At 43.1% G+C, this 18744-nt stretch overlaps 1 long non-coding RNA gene across 3 annotated transcripts in view; it reads left to right on the top strand.

Moving 5' to 3' along the window:
• LOC124722983 overlaps nucleotides 1-13000 on the top strand; it is a 145141-nt gene extending 132141 nt beyond the window's left edge. For all 3 annotated transcript variants that reach the window (XR_007006472.1, XR_007006474.1, XR_007006473.1), the window contains exon 3: nucleotides 12678-13000. This is a non-coding gene — a long non-coding RNA (uncharacterized LOC124722983). The remainder of the gene's footprint in view (nucleotides 1-12677) is intronic.
• The last annotated feature ends 5744 nt before the right edge of the window (nucleotides 13001-18744 follow it).

The raw sequence follows: 18744 nt of genomic DNA, 5'->3' as shown, positions 1-18744 counted from the left end.
CTCTCCCTTAAAACCCACTTCCTTTCATCTTTCCCTCTCCTTCCCTCTTTCCTGATGAGGCAACAGTTTGTTGTGAAAGCTTGAATTTTGTGTGTATGTATGTGTCTGTTTGTGTTTCTATCGACCTGCCAGCGCTTTCGTATGGTAAGTCACATCATCTTTGTTTTCAAATATTTAATTAGTGGCTTATTTGGATAACCAAAGGTACTTTCTGATTTAGAAAAATTAGGGCACCAAAAATATAAAGTAAACATTGGGAATCAACAAGTTTAAGAGTTCAAACAATGAAAGTATTTTTGGGTATAACAAAAATTTAATTGTGGATTATTACTTAGCTAATGAGTTTTCCTAAAAAGTATAACTGGTTACTTAAAAGCACAAAACTGGGGCTTTCTACTGAGTTAGGTCTTTTTGTGGATAAGCTCTCACAATATTTTCTCCAATAAGAGGTATGGGGATACTGTCATGTACTGATTTCTCTTAATACAAAAGATTTCTGATAAAACTAAATATATCATTAGAATCAGCAGTTTGCAAATTGTAATGTGGATAATAAGGGTACTTAAAGAAAAAGAATAGCAATTTGACAGTTCTGAGGATGAGATGCAGTGTGTGTTTAGTTGGAAACTGTTGAAAGACCAGACCAGGCCAGAACAGAAGATGTACTCCTGAAATTAGCAAGCAGAACATATTTATCAAAATGGGATCTGCTAATGCAGTTGCTATTCTATAAAGAATCACTGTACATAATGGTAGTACACTGTTCAATCACAGTAATGTGGCCACCAGTCAAAAGCCTTTCACAGCATGGACCACTGCAGCACATGTTGGGAGAGAGTCAGCAAAGGCTCAGGAAGATGCCAACGGCAATGTGGAGCAGTGGTGATTCCAGTGCCATGGTCAGCTGTGCTAGGTTTTTTGGTTGAGTATCAATGGCATGGACAGCCCAATAAAGATGCTCCTACAGATTCTAGACTGAATTTAAATCTTGGAAATTTGGTGGGTAGGGGAATGTGATAAACTCATCCTGGTCCTCTTTGAACCATGCACATACACTGAGAGCTGTTTGACAAGTTGTATTGCCCTGATGGTGGGTGCCATTGTGCCAAAGAAAAACAAACTACATTTAGCGGTGGACATGGTCAACAAGGATAAATGGATATTTTTTTTGACCAATTGCACCTACCAGAATGATGAAATCACCCAGAGACTGCCACAAAAGCATTCCCCAGACTCCCTCCTTCCATCTGGACCTTCCTGATGATTGTTGCAAGGTGCTTGCTTTCAGACATTTCGTGCCAATGGAGCATAAAACATTATTCCTCTGAAAAGACCACTTGTCACCACTCAGTGGATGTCCAGTTGTGGCACTGGTGTGAAAATTCCAGCCTTCAATGCCAATGAACAGCAGTTAGCATGGTTGCAAGAACCAGGCACATGCAGAAGTGCAGTGCATCAATATTGGCTCTGAGCATTTACTGAGGGGATATTGTTGGTAGCCCCTTGATCAGTTGCAATGAGTTGCTCAGTATTTTCATGTCTATTCACTCATACACATCTCCACAACTGTTGTTTGTCCCTGTCATCTATGGCCCATGGTGCACCACAGTTTCCCTTGTACTATATTTGCATAATGCGTGGTATATGACCAGTTTATAAACTTAGCCATTTTGGAAATTTTTCCACCCTTGGCCCAAAAGCCAGTTATCATTCACTTCTCGACTTCAGATTAATCACTCTGTTTCTGCATTACAGCAATAACTGTGTCATTTTTCACGTCTCCCTGACACTCTTTAGATACACTCCATTGCTAGTGTTGCCACCTGCCATCTGTGAGTGTTTATTGCATGTTGAGATCAAACATGTGACTGACCTTGTATGTACACCCTTTTGGTTGTATTTGTACAACCAACTACCACGTGAAGTAGCAAACACACCAGCAATGTTTCAAAGATGTTTGGAACAACTGGTTGCATCCATTCCTTGTTGTATTTAATATATTGCTAACATAATAACAACAAGCAGACTGTTAAAGCAACAACTCCAAGATATACAAACAGCACTCTGCTGTCTTCAGTAGACAGACATAAATTAAAATCAACAAATGTGAGTGCTTCTAAAGGAAGTTACTTACTTGTGGGATGGGTTAGTGCTTCCAACTTTAGATCACTTAAACAGTGGGTAGTGTTTCTGTGGTTCCATGCCATAGAAATATTATAGAATTACAACCATTCTTAGAAAAATGTAATTACTATGTAAAGTTTATCCCAGGGGCTGTGGATGCATTAAGGCCTTTTACTTTAAAAGGCTCAAAGGTGTAAAATTTGAATAGCCCTCGTCAGTAAGCAAACTTTCTAAATACACTAGAGTTAGTTGCATCCAGCACCATTTTTAGCAACCTGCATGCCTGGAAAACACTTGGCAGTGACAGAAGATGCATCACAATATGAAACAGGTATATTTTTTGATTCATAAATCCAGAGAGCGCCTAACAACCAGTGTCATTCACATCTGAGATGCTCAGTGCAATTACTTAAAATTAGAAGAGACATCAACATTAATATATACATTTTAGAACTAACTTCACTTAATGAAGGTTTATTCAGCACTTGCACATGATGAGCTTCTGAGAGAGGCCAACCTTCCGAACCGGAGTTAAGACCCAGCCGAGGTCACCAGGCTGGTAGACAACAGGGCAGTGGATCACATCATATCTTCAGCGATCATTTTCTTGAGCCTGCAGCGTGTGCAGTCAAGCTAACTGCCGAGTTTCCTCAGCTCTGGTTAACACCTGGCAGATGTAGTCATCGTCCACGTCATCAGGATGTAATGGAAACACAGTGTTCATCACCATAGTTGCCTCACGCCCATGCACCAGGAAAAATGGCGTAAATCATGTGGGGTCTTGTTTGGCGATGTTGTAGGCAAACGTCACGAAAGGTAACACCTTATCCCAGTTGCTCTGATCAACATTGATGAACATTGATAGCATGTTGCCCAAGATCCTACTAAGGTGTTCAGTAAGCCCGTTAGTTTGCAGATGGCAGGCAGTCATCATGTGATGAGTAATGTTGCACCGACGGTTTATCCCTGTCACAAGATTAGATTGGAAAAATGTCCCTTGATAGATAATTAATGACCTTGGGGCACCATGTTTAATACAATGTCTTCCATGATGAATTTGGCTACCTCAAATGCTTCGGCTGTTTTCACGGCTTTCGTAATGGCATAGCATGTCAGATAATCAGTGCAAACAATAATCCATCTGTTGACACTAGCAGACATTGGAAATCGTCCACGGAGGTCAATCCCAACACAATGGAAAGGTGTTTCGGCTGGTGGAATTGGTATGAGTTGACCAGGAGGTTTTTGAGGAACTGCCTTTCTCCTCTGTCACTCTCTACAGTGTGACACATAATGATGGACACTCCTGAATAAACCTGGCCAGAAAAATCTCTTGTGGATTCTATCGTAGGTCTTAATAAATCCTAAATGTCCAGCCTCAGGTGTGTCGTGGAATTTCTGTAGAACATCTAAGTGAATGTGTTTAGGAATCACTGGTAGCCACCTATTTCCAAATGGATCAAAGTTTTTCTTACAAAGTAATCCATTAACTACCTTAAATTGTCCTTTCACATCCTCTGACCGATTTAAGGCAAGCATAATTTGAGATATCTTGGCACCCTTCTCCTGCTCATCTGGAGTGCAGCAAGACAGTCACTATCTTCATCAAAGTCTTGATGGTCTATCACAGGGTTTCTTCAGAGACAGTTGGCATCTTGGTGTTTTATTCCACTTTTGTACACTATGGTAATGTCATACCCTTGAAGATGTAGTGCTCACCTGGCGAGTCGTCCTGTTGGATCCTTAAAACCTGTCAACCAACAAAGTGAATAATGGTCTGTAACAACTGTGAATGGCCTTCCATAGAAATACTGTCGAAATTTGCACTTGGTCCAGATCACAGCAAGACATTCTCTTTCTGTAGTTGAGTAGTTTCTCTTGGCTTTTGTAAGTGTTCTAGAAGCATAGGCTATAAACTTCTCTTTTCCATCCGAAATTTGCACCAAAACAGCACCGATCCCATACCCACTGGCATCTGTGTGTAGTTCTGTAGGTGCTCTCTCATCATACAGACCAAGTACAGGGTCAATTGTCAGAGTTTTTCACAGCACATCGAAAAATTTTGTTAAGCACCACCCCGGATAAATTTAGCATTAGCTTTTAACAACTCTTGGAGTGGCCTGGCTTTGATATAAAGGTCTTTGATAAAACGAAAATAATAAGAACATAATCCAAGGAAGCTTCTCACATCTCTAATACTTTTAGAAATTGGAAATTCCATTATAGATCTCACCTTTTCTGGATCTGGCCACACACCTTCATTTGACACAAGGTGTCCAAGTATTTTGATTTCTTTTGCTCCAAAGAGACACTTTCTTCAATTAAGTTTCAGTCCGTCTTGTTGGAGACACTTAAGAACGGCCGTCAGTCTTTTTAAATGTTCATCAAATGTCTCTGAGAACACTATAATGTCATCTAAATAACAAAGACACATCGTCCACTTCAGGTGACATAGAAGATTATCCATCAGCCATTCAAAAGTTGCTGGTGCATTACACAAACCAAACGACATTACCTTAAACTCATACAGGCCCTTAGGGGTGATGAATACGGTTTTCTCACGATCAGCTTCATCTACTTTGATTTGCCAGTATCCTGAGTACATGTCCATGGTTGAGAAAAACTTAGTCCCCTTCAGACAATCTAGTGTATCGTCAATTCATGGAAGAGGGTAAAAATCCCTTTTAGTTATCTTATTAAGCTTCCTGTGATCAACACAAAAGTGCCAGCTGCCATCCTTCTTCCTCGCGAGGACTACTGGTGACAAACATGGGCTCTGGGAAGGCTAAATGATGTCATTCTTCATCATTTTCTTTACCTTGTCGCGAATTATTTGATGTTCCATTGCTGACACACCATATGCTCTCTGGCTTATTGGTTGATGGTCTCCAGTGCTAATCCAGTGCTTCACCATCGATTTGTCCAATTTGCTCTTCACCTGTGGATTGAAGCATTCAGAGAACTCTTGAAGAATGACAAGTAGCTTCTTCTGTTGTTCCTTAGTGGGATCTGGTGATAGTCGAGCTAGAAGATCTTGTCTCAATGTGGTAGCGCTAATTTCGCCCACAGACTCAGCATGGGAGGTTTCTATGACACTCAGCTGTTCTTCAATTAATGGCTCAGGATTTGCTATGTGCATGCATCTTGGAAGCATCTGCGGTTCTTAGCGACAGTTATCTATCCACAATTCACTGAATCCGTTCTTAAATGAGATGACAGAGGCTGGGATGACCAAGTTATTCTTCAGTGGTATCCTTCTCTTACACTCCACTACAAGGTCCATGGGCTGATGCGTGGCATGACATGTGACAGTTACCTTTCTAGTGCTGACTGCAGGAATGATCACTTCATACAGCACACATAGTCTCCACACACTCAGATGTGCATATTCCTATCCACAGTATCTCATCTCGTCTAGTATAATCTTCAAGCGACAACAATCTATAATGGCCTGAGAAGCTTTCAAAAAGTACCACCCGAGAATGACGTCATGACTACACTCTTCTAAGACGATGAATTCTAAGGGCTGTGTATGACCACTTATACCCACATGAATGGTACATCTTCCAGTAGGGTTTACATATTTCCCATTAGCCAGCTTCAACAGAGATGTTTTGTTGTATGGTACTTCTCCAAAATGACTGAATATGATGCTCCAGAGTCCACAAGAGCTCGGGCTGGTCGGCCATCCATGAGGATATCGATGTAGTTTCCTATCATTTTTGTAGTGATTGATGGCGGAGAATTTTTCTCTTCGGCGGCCTCACCTCCAAGGAAGGTCGCACCCTTTAGCTTTCCAGGTTGAGGCAGCTAGGTGATCGTCTGGAGTTTTGAAACGGCGATGGAGACCTTTATTGGCGTGTTGAGGAGATACATTGTACACATTTAAGTGTTAATTAGCAAACATTTGATGTGAAATATAACCACATAAACCTATGATATGGTAATAAATCCTGGACTTAAAAAAAGTAGACATAAATCAATTCAAATGCAGCAGTTGTAAAAACGAAAACTACAGTAGAAAATATATGGAGCAGCATGATGAATTAATAAAAGCCAGGGCTGCATGTTGCTAAGCTGCATGTATCTGTCCTGCTGGTGATTTGAGTGCACTACCAACTGCTATCCAGCAAGGAACTGCCAAGAGAATGAGAGGGAGGCTGAAGTTTCTGCTCACTTTACTGCGACAAGACATTCAAGGAAGTAATGGGAATAACTCTGGATTCAACGTCTATCAGATGAGTTTAATATGAGTACAGAATTAAATTTCCCATAGACATGCCAAAGATTTGCCCACCTTTAAAAAACTGGGGAGCAGGCTGACACATTATCCAATAGAAAGCTGTGAATATGTCAAGAAATTTGTATAGCAGCAGTAAAGAGAGGTTTCAGGTACTGAGTGAAGTGACAACTGTGAAATTATAAGGAAATGCTATTGAAGTCCTGTGCTCAAATTAAAGTTAAATTAAGTTCAGTTGTCAGTAATAACATGTGTTTTGATTAAAAGTTTGTCATGTTACATAGAGTAACATAATGCTTTTATCAACTTGTGTGTAGGGTTGTGCTCTGCATTGTTTTGGTACAGTACATAAATGTTGTATTAAATGGTAGGATTGTTGGTGGCATAGGTAGGATTAGTAGGGAAAGAAACATAAATGAATGTGTAAAGAGAGGAACTGGGAGATGACAACTTTTCTTTCTTTGTTTTTTTGTGTGTTTTGGACATAATTAGAGCCACACATAGTTCAATATTAGACCATTACATGTTTTATATACATACAGAATAAGTAATAAATATAGGCCAGTTACCTAAGTCACTCACTTTTATGTAACCAAAGTACAGTTTACATGCACGAAGATAAATAAATCTATATAATTATTGTTGTTACTCGGTAGAATGTCCTTCATCATGTGAAATTAAAAATTTTCCCAGTGAATTAAATGTTTGAAGAGATTTCAGGATTGCATTGGGTAATTTTAAGCTTCACTCATGATATTTTGGTTGGACACCTGCTTATCATCTTCAGGTGAGCCATCGAAGACAGACAAAGACGTTCTCTGCTCTGCCCTATGTAGCACACTGATAGTATTCCCGCGCATGTGTCAGAGTTAGGGTAACAGGTGGACCACAATGCCTGACAGCAGCACCTTTGCGGATGGAACTGTGAAGATGAGCTGTCTTTGGTGTTGCCACTCACCACAGCCATAGGAGTAGTCTGTCTTTGTTTCGAGCAAATCTTGGAGATGACGGGACTCCACACGTTATCCATCTTGTAACTGCCATCACACTGTACTAGATTTTCCATGATGCGTATTTCAATGGACTATTGTATAATGTAGTCCCAAAAAGATGTTGCTGTGGCCAAAATTAATGTATTTTTCACACTCCATTGAAAGTCCATTGGAGATACAATGTTCTGCAATTGCAGGTCTGCTGGGTTGTGAAAGGAGAGCGCAATGTTTGTGTTCTGTGTAGCATTCTTCCACTATGTGTGTTGTTTGTCTTGTATGGGGCATACCACACTGTCCAGGTATTTTCTTGATTCTTACCTTCCGCAATTACAGATTATCCTTCACTGATCCCTGAAATCATAGATGATGGATGGAAAATCACTTTCACCTGAAAATTACTAAGGATTCTTCCTGTTTTGAAGTAAATATTTCCAACAAAGGGAAGAGGAGGAGGAGATTATTGTTTAACATCTTGTTGACGATGACGTCATTTGACACAGAGTACAACTTTGGATTACAAAATGCTGGAGAAGGAAAGCGACCATGCCCACTTGAAGGAACCATCCCAGCATTTCACTTAAATGATTTAGGGAAACCATGAAAAAATTAAATCATAATGGCCGAATGCGAGTTTGAACCGTCATCCTCCTGAATGCGAGTCCAGTGTGCTAACCACTGTGCTACCCCACTCGGTGTGAAGGGAAGAAAGCTGGGGAGTTTGCTGGCACATTATCCACTTATCCATTTCTAGTTCTGAGAATGCATGTTAATTTGTCGGGTAGAGTAACCATTGTCTCTGAACACTGTCTTTAAATGCGGAAGCTCCTTAGGCAAACTATCTGCATCCTACTGATGGGCTCTGTGTACAAGGATTTTGAGCACATCCAAGGTTTGGGATGGGTGATATAAACTTGAGAGTATAAGTACAAATCAGCGTAAATGAGCTTATCATTAACAGAACATCCCACAGAGTCACCACTCTTCCACATAACCAAAACATCCAGGAATGGGAGACAACCATGTTTCTCTAATTTCATAGTAAATCAAATGTTATCATGAATGGAGTTAAGATGATGTAAAAACTCCCTTAACTTAACTTCACCATGGGGCCACAATGTGTAAATATCATCCACATACCTTGAAAAAACAGTTGGTTTAAGAACCTCTGATTCATGTGCTTGTTTCTCAGAATCCTCCATAAAAAAGCTAGACATCAGGAGAGACAAGGAGCTGCCCAATGTGATGTCATCAATCTGTTCAAAATATTCTTTGTTGAACATAAAATAGGTTGAGGAAAGTGTGTACTGAGACAAAGCAGTGATGCCCACTTGACACTGTTTACCAATTAGTGCCAAGGAATCAGCAAGATGTAGCTTTGTAAACAGAGATACTACATCAAAACTCACTAAAAGATCTGAATTACATAGGTGGAGATTCTCCAGTCTGTTGATAAAATCAGTTGAGTTCCGTATATTATGTGAAAATTTGCCAGTCAACGGTCTCAGCAAGAAAGCAAGATATTTGGCTAAATTATATATAGGGGCATCAATATTACTCACTATAGGCCATAATGGAAGACCATCTTTGTGCACCTTAAGAAAACCATACAGTCTTGGTGGTATGCTGCCTTATGGTCTTAATGCTTGATGGTCTCTGGAGGTATCAAGGAAGAATACAGGAGTGTACACATCTTCCATTGCACATCTGCTGTATGGTCATGATCAATCTTCCTGTACATAGCATCACTAAGCAGGCCATACACCTTCTCTAAATACAGACTATAATGTAACAAAACAGTTGAGTTACCTTTATCATCCTTCAGTACCACTATGCCCAGATCCTCTCAGAGATTTTGTAATGCAACACAATATTTAAGCAGCCGAAAGCCAGTGCTCAGGCAGTTCCAGTCATCAAACAGTTAACACAAAGTGTTGAAGGTTATTTGAAGATTAGTAAATGTGTTTATCTGCTGAGAGACAGAACTTATAAACTCTCTAAACTGCAGTCCAAACCAAGCTATGGTAAGATTAATTAGGCATCATCCACTGTGTTAGGTTGGATCCAGTTCAGAGCATTTACATCTGTGTCACACATTCTATGCAAGCAAGTGTGCAGGGACCCCCTACTTGGAGAGGGTAACACCAATGGATTTTAAACATTTTTAATTGAGATTTTGTAATTCTATGCTACAAGCTTGAATGCTGGGAAAATAGGCTACGGTCTCCCATAGCTTTAGCACATGACGCTGACCTGTTAAAGTTCTCACAGTAAGGAGAGATGAACAAGGCATGTCTTCCTGTTAAAGTTCTCACAGTATGGAGTGCTGAACAAGGCACACCTTCGGTAAACTTTGTTCACCCACCTTGGCCAATGGGGCAGCATGAGAGGGTCACATGGTGCCTCAGACGTCGTGGTGCACAGGCCTGAGTGAAGATGCTAGTCTCTTTTGCTCGCTGGCACCTGACCAACTAACGTGCAGTGGTTTTTTCCCTTGGTGCCTCAAATGTACATCCCTTTTCATGAATAAACCCTTTGTGGTTCTATTTTGGAAATTACCCAACTTGTCATTTGTATTGTGATGTGACCATGGCAAGCATGTAAGCAGGCCATTTTCCTTCAGCCACAGAGCTTGTAGCTGGGGGTTTGCTTCCTGCTACCTTATGTTGGGCATCCTTAGTTATTGGTGAGTATGACAGTCTGATTACAGACAAAATAAAAGAAAATGGTTAAAACTAATGATTGCTGTTGTTAAGCAGAAATGCAAAGAAGAGATTGCTACAAAAATAACACAAGACACTAATAAAACTAACCATATAGCATAACTGAGATGAGATGGCTTGATAACAAATCTATCCAATTAGCTGAGCTTCCTGGTGATGGAAGTTAAGACATGAGACTTTAACATCAAATGAGTTTGAAAGATACATTGAGACTACTGAATTGCAAAGGGAATAACAATTTTTTAACTGATGGGTTACACAAGTCTGGTTGCACAAATTCAGATAATATGACCCACCAGGAAGTGAAGACAGCCATATATTATGAACTGAAATACAACAAGGTATCAGGCATACACACACACACACACACACACACACACACACACACGATCAGAACAGTAGGATGGATTGATCAGCAATGACTGTACAGTGTGCTCAAAAGAATATGGAAAGAAAATGTAGTAGTATCCAGCAACTGGAAACAAGGAATCATCATCCCAGTAGTTATGAAGGTGACAGGAAGAAGTGCCCCAACTAATAAAATTTAACTTTTCTGTCACATCCTGTAATCCTCGAGGGTAGAACAAAAAAATCTGTTGAACCCAAACTTGAGAACATAACAGTATGAGTTCTGATCTTGTATGTTAATTACTGAACTTGCTTATATCACAATAGTTCTTTACAAGAAGTACTTGGCGCAAAATAAAATACTTGTGGACATTAAGCCTTTCCACTCCAATGAAGAGTGGTGCTCAACATTGCAAACTTTGTTTTCCACTCTGATGTCAAGCCTCAATTTGACACAATTTTTTTGTAGGTCTCATATGATCCATTCTCAAACCTGACTGTAACTAGGCATCAATGCTGCATAGTACTGTCATCTAGGGAAGTCTGTGTTAACTTGATGTTGAAATGTAGCAGTTGAATTGAAAGTTTGTACATATTGCATTCAAGTTAGTAGACATAAAGTGGCTTGTTCTTCACACAAAGTCCTTTCTGAGGAAGAATTTTTAGTGCTTTTAGAGGATTATGTAAGTGAAAACAATAGTGACAATGAATTTGATGATGACAGTGATTCATTTGTAAACAATGTGAGTGAAATGATGACAGAAGCAGAGTTTCAAAAAATATCAACAATGAAACATTTTGTATTGTGAATGTTATGTAAACATATTTGAATGAAAGCATACTTTTTGTTTTAATGCACATGCCATTGTTGGTCTGTGGACTCATCTAGCAATTCTCTGTGGTGCACTCACTGCCCGGTTGGTGGCACTTTAAAGGAGAGCACACAAAGACACACTGTGTCTGCATCATGTAGAGCAAAGGGTTAAGAAATCATATGGACGACCCAAGCATATATGAGAATGTCTGATATGTAAAAAAGTGTGTAAAAACATCATGCAAAGCATACAATCATTACATAATGTACAGGTTCACAACAGAAAATCAAATTGGTTTGAAATGAAGAACAGGTTCCAACTAGGCTGTTCTCTGTCATTACTACTATACATCATAATAATGGATGAAGTTTTAAAATGAAGAATCTTATATCTAATGCCTTAGCCTTTTCCAGTGATGTTATGGTAGAGATGAGATGGGAGTGGCAGTGAAAACTAAAATAAATCTCTGACATTAAGAAGTTAGTATCATTGGGTCTATGAGTCAGCATGTCCCAGGTAGTATATTTAGTGTTTAATATATCTTCTTCAAAATGCCATCTACAAATTGAAGATGAAGAAACAGATTGTGGACAACTTCTAATTTTTTTGTAGCATTGTCTTTTTGCTTTGTACTGCTATATTGGGGCACTTAGCGTTCTAGCATGACATTACAGCACCATGAGTTGCATATGCCTGAGAGTACATAGACCATGACAGTTCAAGGAAAACAGAGTGTGTCACTATGGCAATAACAATAACAAGCCCTGTTAGCAACATTGCACTTAGGTGGCATAGCCAGTGCAGACCTATTTGGTTCTGCAATATCTCTCAGTCAGATATAGTTAGCAAGAAATTCACCTGATTGCCAGTACTTAAACCACTGTTCTGCCTCATATACAGCAGTTGTGGCCAGCCAGCAAACATGGGATTACTGCCATTTGGAGCTATGTGGAGTCACCAGCAACTCCCCATCCTGGCATTGTAGAGACCTGACCTCCCAAAACCTCTCTGACTTTAGTATCTCAGCTCATATTTTGATTTTATTAGAGACAATTGTCTCACAACATGGTCCTTAAAACCTTGACTCTATCATATCAGTTTGTACTTACCCATCCCAGGTGACAGATAAACTTTGACTTGAATTATGAGCAGCATTTAATAAGACAGAGACTTTGAGTATTTAACAATTTTTTTTGTGATCTTGTGAATTTATGCCTCAAGGTGGACAAGAATGAATTTTTACTTCTTGCAATAGAATTATTATTCATTTTGCATCCGAGTGTTAATTTCTCCACATCAAACCAGGTGTTGGCCACTTCAGTTGGTGATGCACTTTCTTTGTGAATTGGCCTGTACTTTTGTGCCGTACCTCAGCCAGAATGTGCTTTTATGTGTTTTTCCACATACATGATGCGCTTAAATCAGATTTCTGTTTCAGAATGTCAGTGGCCACTAGGACATGACCACCAAAAACATGCAACGGGCACTGCAGACCATGCAGCAGGCACATGAACTGACGATGAATAAGATGGCTGCCATAACCAAGTCACCTGAGGTCTCCAACAGATTGTGTTGCATTGACTCTGTGGTGAAGTTCACAGAAGTAGTTAAACATCGACTCTCATCAGCTACGAAGGTTTGATTTCTCTTTGCCATGTTCTTTGGAGCATCAAGCAGAGACCCACGTCTTGGCACCCTTTTCTTTGTCTTTGTGCTGTATGCATTGTGCCATCAAGTACAATAAATCACTGTTTTTAGCAATGGGTGTATTATTCAGTATTATAGTACCTACTTATACCCCATATTGGTGACCCTGAGTTCGTTATTCCACCATTTCGCATGAGTTAAGTGTTCGGGACTACCGCATCACAAAAAACACTATTTACATCCATTGACTCAACCGCCTCACAGAGACCATGACCATGGGCAACACACACTCCTAGTTCAGCATCGACCAGCACAATGAAGAAAGCGTGTTTAACCTGCTGGATTTCCAACACCATGCAACAGTGAAATCAGCTCATGCTACATCACTGGAACCTTCTTCCACACCACTTTGAGTTCATAACCTAGAGAACATTCCGAGTGACTCTAGTTTTGTGACGCCATGCTTCCCCCATGTTATGCCGAAATATGAATCCCACCAGCGGAACAACCCCTTCACATCTCCTACATCTACAGCAGTGCAACAAAACATTAATTACAGTGTGCAAGCAGACAGTGTTAATTCTGTAGATGAACCTGCTTCTGTCCCGTATAGACTTCAACAGTATCCTTCCACGAATGTGGCACAGCAACAAGTTGCACAGTTCACGAACACCTCTGTTGACTTGTCAGGGAGTTACTCTAATAATGTGAGTGCTACCATACCTTCGCCAGTGAACGTACCTCAGGACTCTTTTGTACCAGTTCATGGAACCTCTTTTTATATGCGCCATATGAACATTGTAAACAATGCACTGTGGTCATGCAGTACCGCCCCGCTCCAGTCGAGCACAGTGAACTATTCCGCCAGGGGACCAAGTAACATCAATTGTGAATGCTGGCCTAATGCTCAGCCATGTACCATAACACTTGTTGTGCCAGCCATGTCAGTTGACTGCTTCGTTGTGCCGAGCTACCCTAATGCCCAACCACCTGTTTTTACATTGCCACCAAGCATGCCGTCTGCACCACGAAGATACAGTAACCCCCCCCCCGCATGGGACCTGACATCCGCACCTGCACCTAAGCTATCGGTCGCTTCCCAACTGCCGCCACCCGAGAGGCTACCGAAACTACCAGCGTTCACACTAGAGCACCCCGAATTCTGGTTTGCTCTCGCAGAACAAACTTTTCAATGCTATTCGCTCAACAATGACTCAAGATACATACCAACCTCCACGACCGTGTAGACCTGATCCATGATTTAGTAAGCGCACCCCCACAGGTAGACAAATACACAACTGCCAAGGAGATAATATTGGAACGTGTCACCCAGATGTCAACGGAAAAGAACCTCATCTACGAGGAGCACCTCTGACAAAACTCCGTCACAGCTGTGGTGATGCTTACGACTCCTCGTCAACGAATGGGCCCTGCCCAATGACACCCTCATGTTGATATGGATTGGGAAACTGCCTCTCTCTGTCCAAACTGCCATCACCAACCACGAAGATCAATCAACTGAAGAAAGCATCCGCGCCGCTGACCGAGCACAGTCCACTTTCCAGCCTGAACTCCACGCCCAGAAAACCCCCCGCGCTACAACCTTCCCCCCCACCCCCCCACCCCCCACCCCCCTCCCCCGGGCACAACTCACTGGGCCAGCCGAACCAGCTACAAGCCGCACAAACAGCAGTGACTACACCACCTCCGCCCCTTCCCCCTAGTCTCAACACTTCCGATGATCCAGAGCCCCAAGAGCACCCACAACACTACCCATTCTGCTACTACCATACCAAGTTCGGATTGGGCGCTAAGAGCTGCAGCCCTCCTTACTACCACCCAAACACACTGTGCAGGTTGGTCTAGGTGCCGCCACCTGCAATGAAAAGGCCAGGCGCCACTCCCTAAGTGCACTCGCATGTACATCAAAGACTGTGTAACAGGCATTCGTTTCCTCATTGACACGGGCACAGACGTGTCTTTGCTACCATTGTTGATGAAACCAGCAAACATCCAACCACACCGTACACAATTATGAGTGGTCAATGCTACGCGTCTAAAGTGTGTAGGCTCGACGTCATTTTCCATACACCTTTCCCCCAAGTGCGTGCTTAAGTGGACTTTTCTGGTGGCAGACATTCCAGAACCGATTCTGGGCACTGACTTTCTTAAACACCATGTATTTTCACCTAACATAGGGTGCAACACTATTTTTCATGAACCCTCAGGTGAACATTTAGAGTGCGCCACTGCGAGTGCGTGTGATACCAACTTGGGTTCATACTCCCACCTAATAAGTTTGCGTGACATGCTCTCAACCACTTTACGACAAACTAGTGACAAACTGTTCGCCGAGACACAAGAGGACACGTTTACGACAGGAACAGCACGAGATCAAATGTCGCGTGGAAAAGGTTATGCTTGAGCTTACGGCTGCCAGACACCACATCGAGACGCTACAGCAATGCATCACAGAGCACGATACTAAGGTTAGTACCAGTGCCTTGATTCAGTGCGCGAACAGTGATTAGCCACCCACACACAGTGCTAATCTTCCCTTGGCAGACTCTGCACAGCTGCAACCCACAGATATGGATATTTGTAAATATCCAGCCATTACCATGACAACCACGCGCACAAACAGTGACGTCTCATGCGCAGCAGTTGTCACATCGCCACTAGCACCAGTTTCCAACACCGTGGTTGATGCTCGTACTCCCTCCCTGCCAGTGACGCCTCCTGTGCCGGACCCGCTAACTAAAGACAAGGCCTCCACTACACGCAAGCATAACGCACTTTTTTCGCCGACTCTGGAAGCGTTTGTCACCCCTGTGTGGCAGACATCTTCCCTAGAAACGTCCGTCGCGCCACCAACTCACATTACGGCCACACAGCACACTACGTCAGCAAGGACACAAACAGCTGACACGAAGACAACCGAACAGCACCCTCAGAATACTTCGGACCTGCCAAACCACACTAGTCACATTGACCTCACGCCACTCCAACAGGCTGCTGCACAACACACGAGTGCTCACAAGTACGTGGCCGCATGCATCGACCCAACAGTCTCGGTCGTTACAAACGGAACCATCCACAAACTGCGCCTAACCGACAGATCTCCAATCTCTAGATGCTTAAAACCTGAACTCATGCAGACCGCAAAGGAGCAAATTACTGAGCTTTTACAAGCCAAAGTCCTGGAGCCTTCCTCCAGCATGTGGTCTACACCAATACATTTAGTAGAGAATGTGTGCCTGCAGTATTCTTGACAAGTACCCTGTATTCAACATAGCCGATTTTACACATGCACTGTCCGGCTGTAGTTATTTTTCGGTCATCGACTGCAAAAGTGCGTATCATCAGATACCTATGGCACCTGAAGGCGTTGAAAAGATGGCCATTACCACACCTTTTGGCCTCTTTGCATACCGTTAGATGCCTTTCGGTCTTCGTAACGCAGCCAAGACTTGGCAGCAATTCATAAATGGGGTTCTCTGTCACCTCGATTTCTGTTTCACCTATTTAGACGAATCCACGTGTTCAGCCCTTCACTAGAGGACAACAAGACCCATGTAAAAACTGTACTCGATACCTTGCAGGCAGCAGGTATCGAAACAAACAATAAGAAGGTGCAGTTACACCTGACCTCCGTCGACTTCCTCGGGTTCGTGGTGTCATCAGCGGTCATTACCCCTCCACCCGCTAAAATGCAACCAGTGTTAGAGATGCAACGTCCAACTACTTACAAGGAACTGCACCGTTTCTTAGGAACAATAAACTATTACAGGAAGCACCTACCTGCCGTGGCAGAAGTCCAGGCTCCGCTTACGGATGCGCTCGCAGGACAGTTAACTTCAGGCACACGACCCGTCCCTTGGACAGAAGAAATGAACTCCGCTTTCGAGAAATTAAAAAAAACTTTTGGCCTCAGCGTTTACCATAGCACACCCTCACCTGGCCGCAGAATTATTCATAACTACAGACGCGGTAGGCGCCGTCCTGTGCCAAACGCTCAGCGACCCTACCTCCCCGCTGAGTTTCTTCTCGAAGAAATTGAACAATGTGCAGAAGAAGTACTCTGCCTTCATCATGAACTAGTAGCGGTCTACAGGGCCATCAAACATTTTTGTCCAGAGATCAAGGGCCGAGGACTCTATGTACCCACGGACCACAAACCGTTAGCTGCTGCCATACAGAAGCCCCCGAAAGACCCGCCCCCATGCCGTTTTCGATATTTCGACTTCATATCACAGTTTATCACTGATGTGCGGTATATCAGGGACGCCGACAACGTCGTCACAGACTTCCTATCGCGAGTGGATGCGGTGACGTCACTTTTTGGTATACCGAACCTTGCTACCTTGCAAGCAGTGGACGAGGAACTCTTGACACTGATATCCGACCAAAACTCGTCACTCAAACCAGTACGCACTACTTCCCTGGGCGTAGTTGGCGAGATCTGGTGCGATGAATCTGCCAGGACCCTACGACCATTCATCCTGCGCGCCTTACAGCACAAAGTGTTTCTCAAGCTCCACAATTTAGCACGCCCTGGCATCTGCGCATCCACAAGACTCGTGACGGAACATTTTGTTTGGCACAACATGAAGCATAACTGCCAAGAGTGGGCCCGCAACTGTACACCATGCCAACAGAACAAAATATCTTGCCATACCATACCCCCACTGTATAGTTTCCCTACACCCACAAGCCGGTTTCAACATATCCACATAGACTTAGTGGGCCCCATCCCCCCCTCCGAAGGCTACAGGTACATCCTTCCAGTAATTGACAGGACGACACGGTGGGTGGAAGCAGGGCTCCTGCTGAACATTACTGCAGAGACTGTAGCACGAGAATTCTTCTCCATGTGGATTGCTCGTTTTGGATCCCCTGCCACCATCACCACCAACCAAGGTCGCCAGTTCAAGTCCACATTGTTCAACTCACTCTGCGCTCTTTGCAGCGTTGCCCATGTTCACACCACAGCCTACCACCCCCAATCCAATGGATTAGTTGAGTGATGGCACAGGACGCTAAAGAATGTGATTCGATGCCACGGAAAGCTATGGACAGAGGCACTGCCATTTGTACAGCTTGGCCTCCACACCACTTACAAGGAAGAGTTGAAGGGCACAACTGCCAAGTTCGTGTACGGACAGACACTCGTCTTACTTGGTGAGCTAGTCAATCCCTCATCTGAACCCATCCTCTCCGAGCTACCCACCTTACTCGAATGCATCAAACTGCATTGCTCTAAACTTCTACACCCCCTCCCCTCCCCCCCCCCTGCCACCAGCTACACTCCCCTGCACACATACATCCCGCGAACAGTGAAGACTCACCTAAAGTCTCCCTATACTAGCCCACATAAAATTATTAAATGCACAGACTAGACATTAGACATCGAGGTCAAAGGCAACCCAGTCACTGTATCACTTCACCGGTTAAAACCAGCGTATGTGGAGCTGACGTCCCCACCCCTTCCTGTCAAGGACACAAATTCCTCTAATCACATCCACAGCCCACAATTGAGCTCCCTTATTTCCCCCCAGCTGCTACCACTTCTAGGCTCCGTGCAACTTGCAGCACTCCCGGCTCACCCTTCCGAGGTTTCGTGCTCCAACCTTCACTGTCCAATTCATCCCGAGCTGAGTCCAGTGACACCAACAGCTCTCTGTCAACCTCTTTAGCCCCTCTCAGACGTCTCCCCCCACGCCGGGAACATCAAGGTACTCCCAACCAAGTACATATTATCCCCACACTGCCGTGCCCCCCTCACCAGGTCGGCACAAACCCCTGACCCCTTCCATCTCCCCATTCAGAGGTTTCTCAGCACCCCTACCCAGAACTGA

This window comes from Schistocerca piceifrons, chromosome X, assembly GCF_021461385.2.
Source record: "Schistocerca piceifrons isolate TAMUIC-IGC-003096 chromosome X, iqSchPice1.1, whole genome shotgun sequence".
NCBI classification, from domain to species: Eukaryota; Metazoa; Arthropoda; class Insecta; order Orthoptera; family Acrididae; genus Schistocerca; species Schistocerca piceifrons.
Note: the sequence above shows the minus strand (reverse complement) of the source record. Positions and strands in the feature narration are given on the sequence as shown.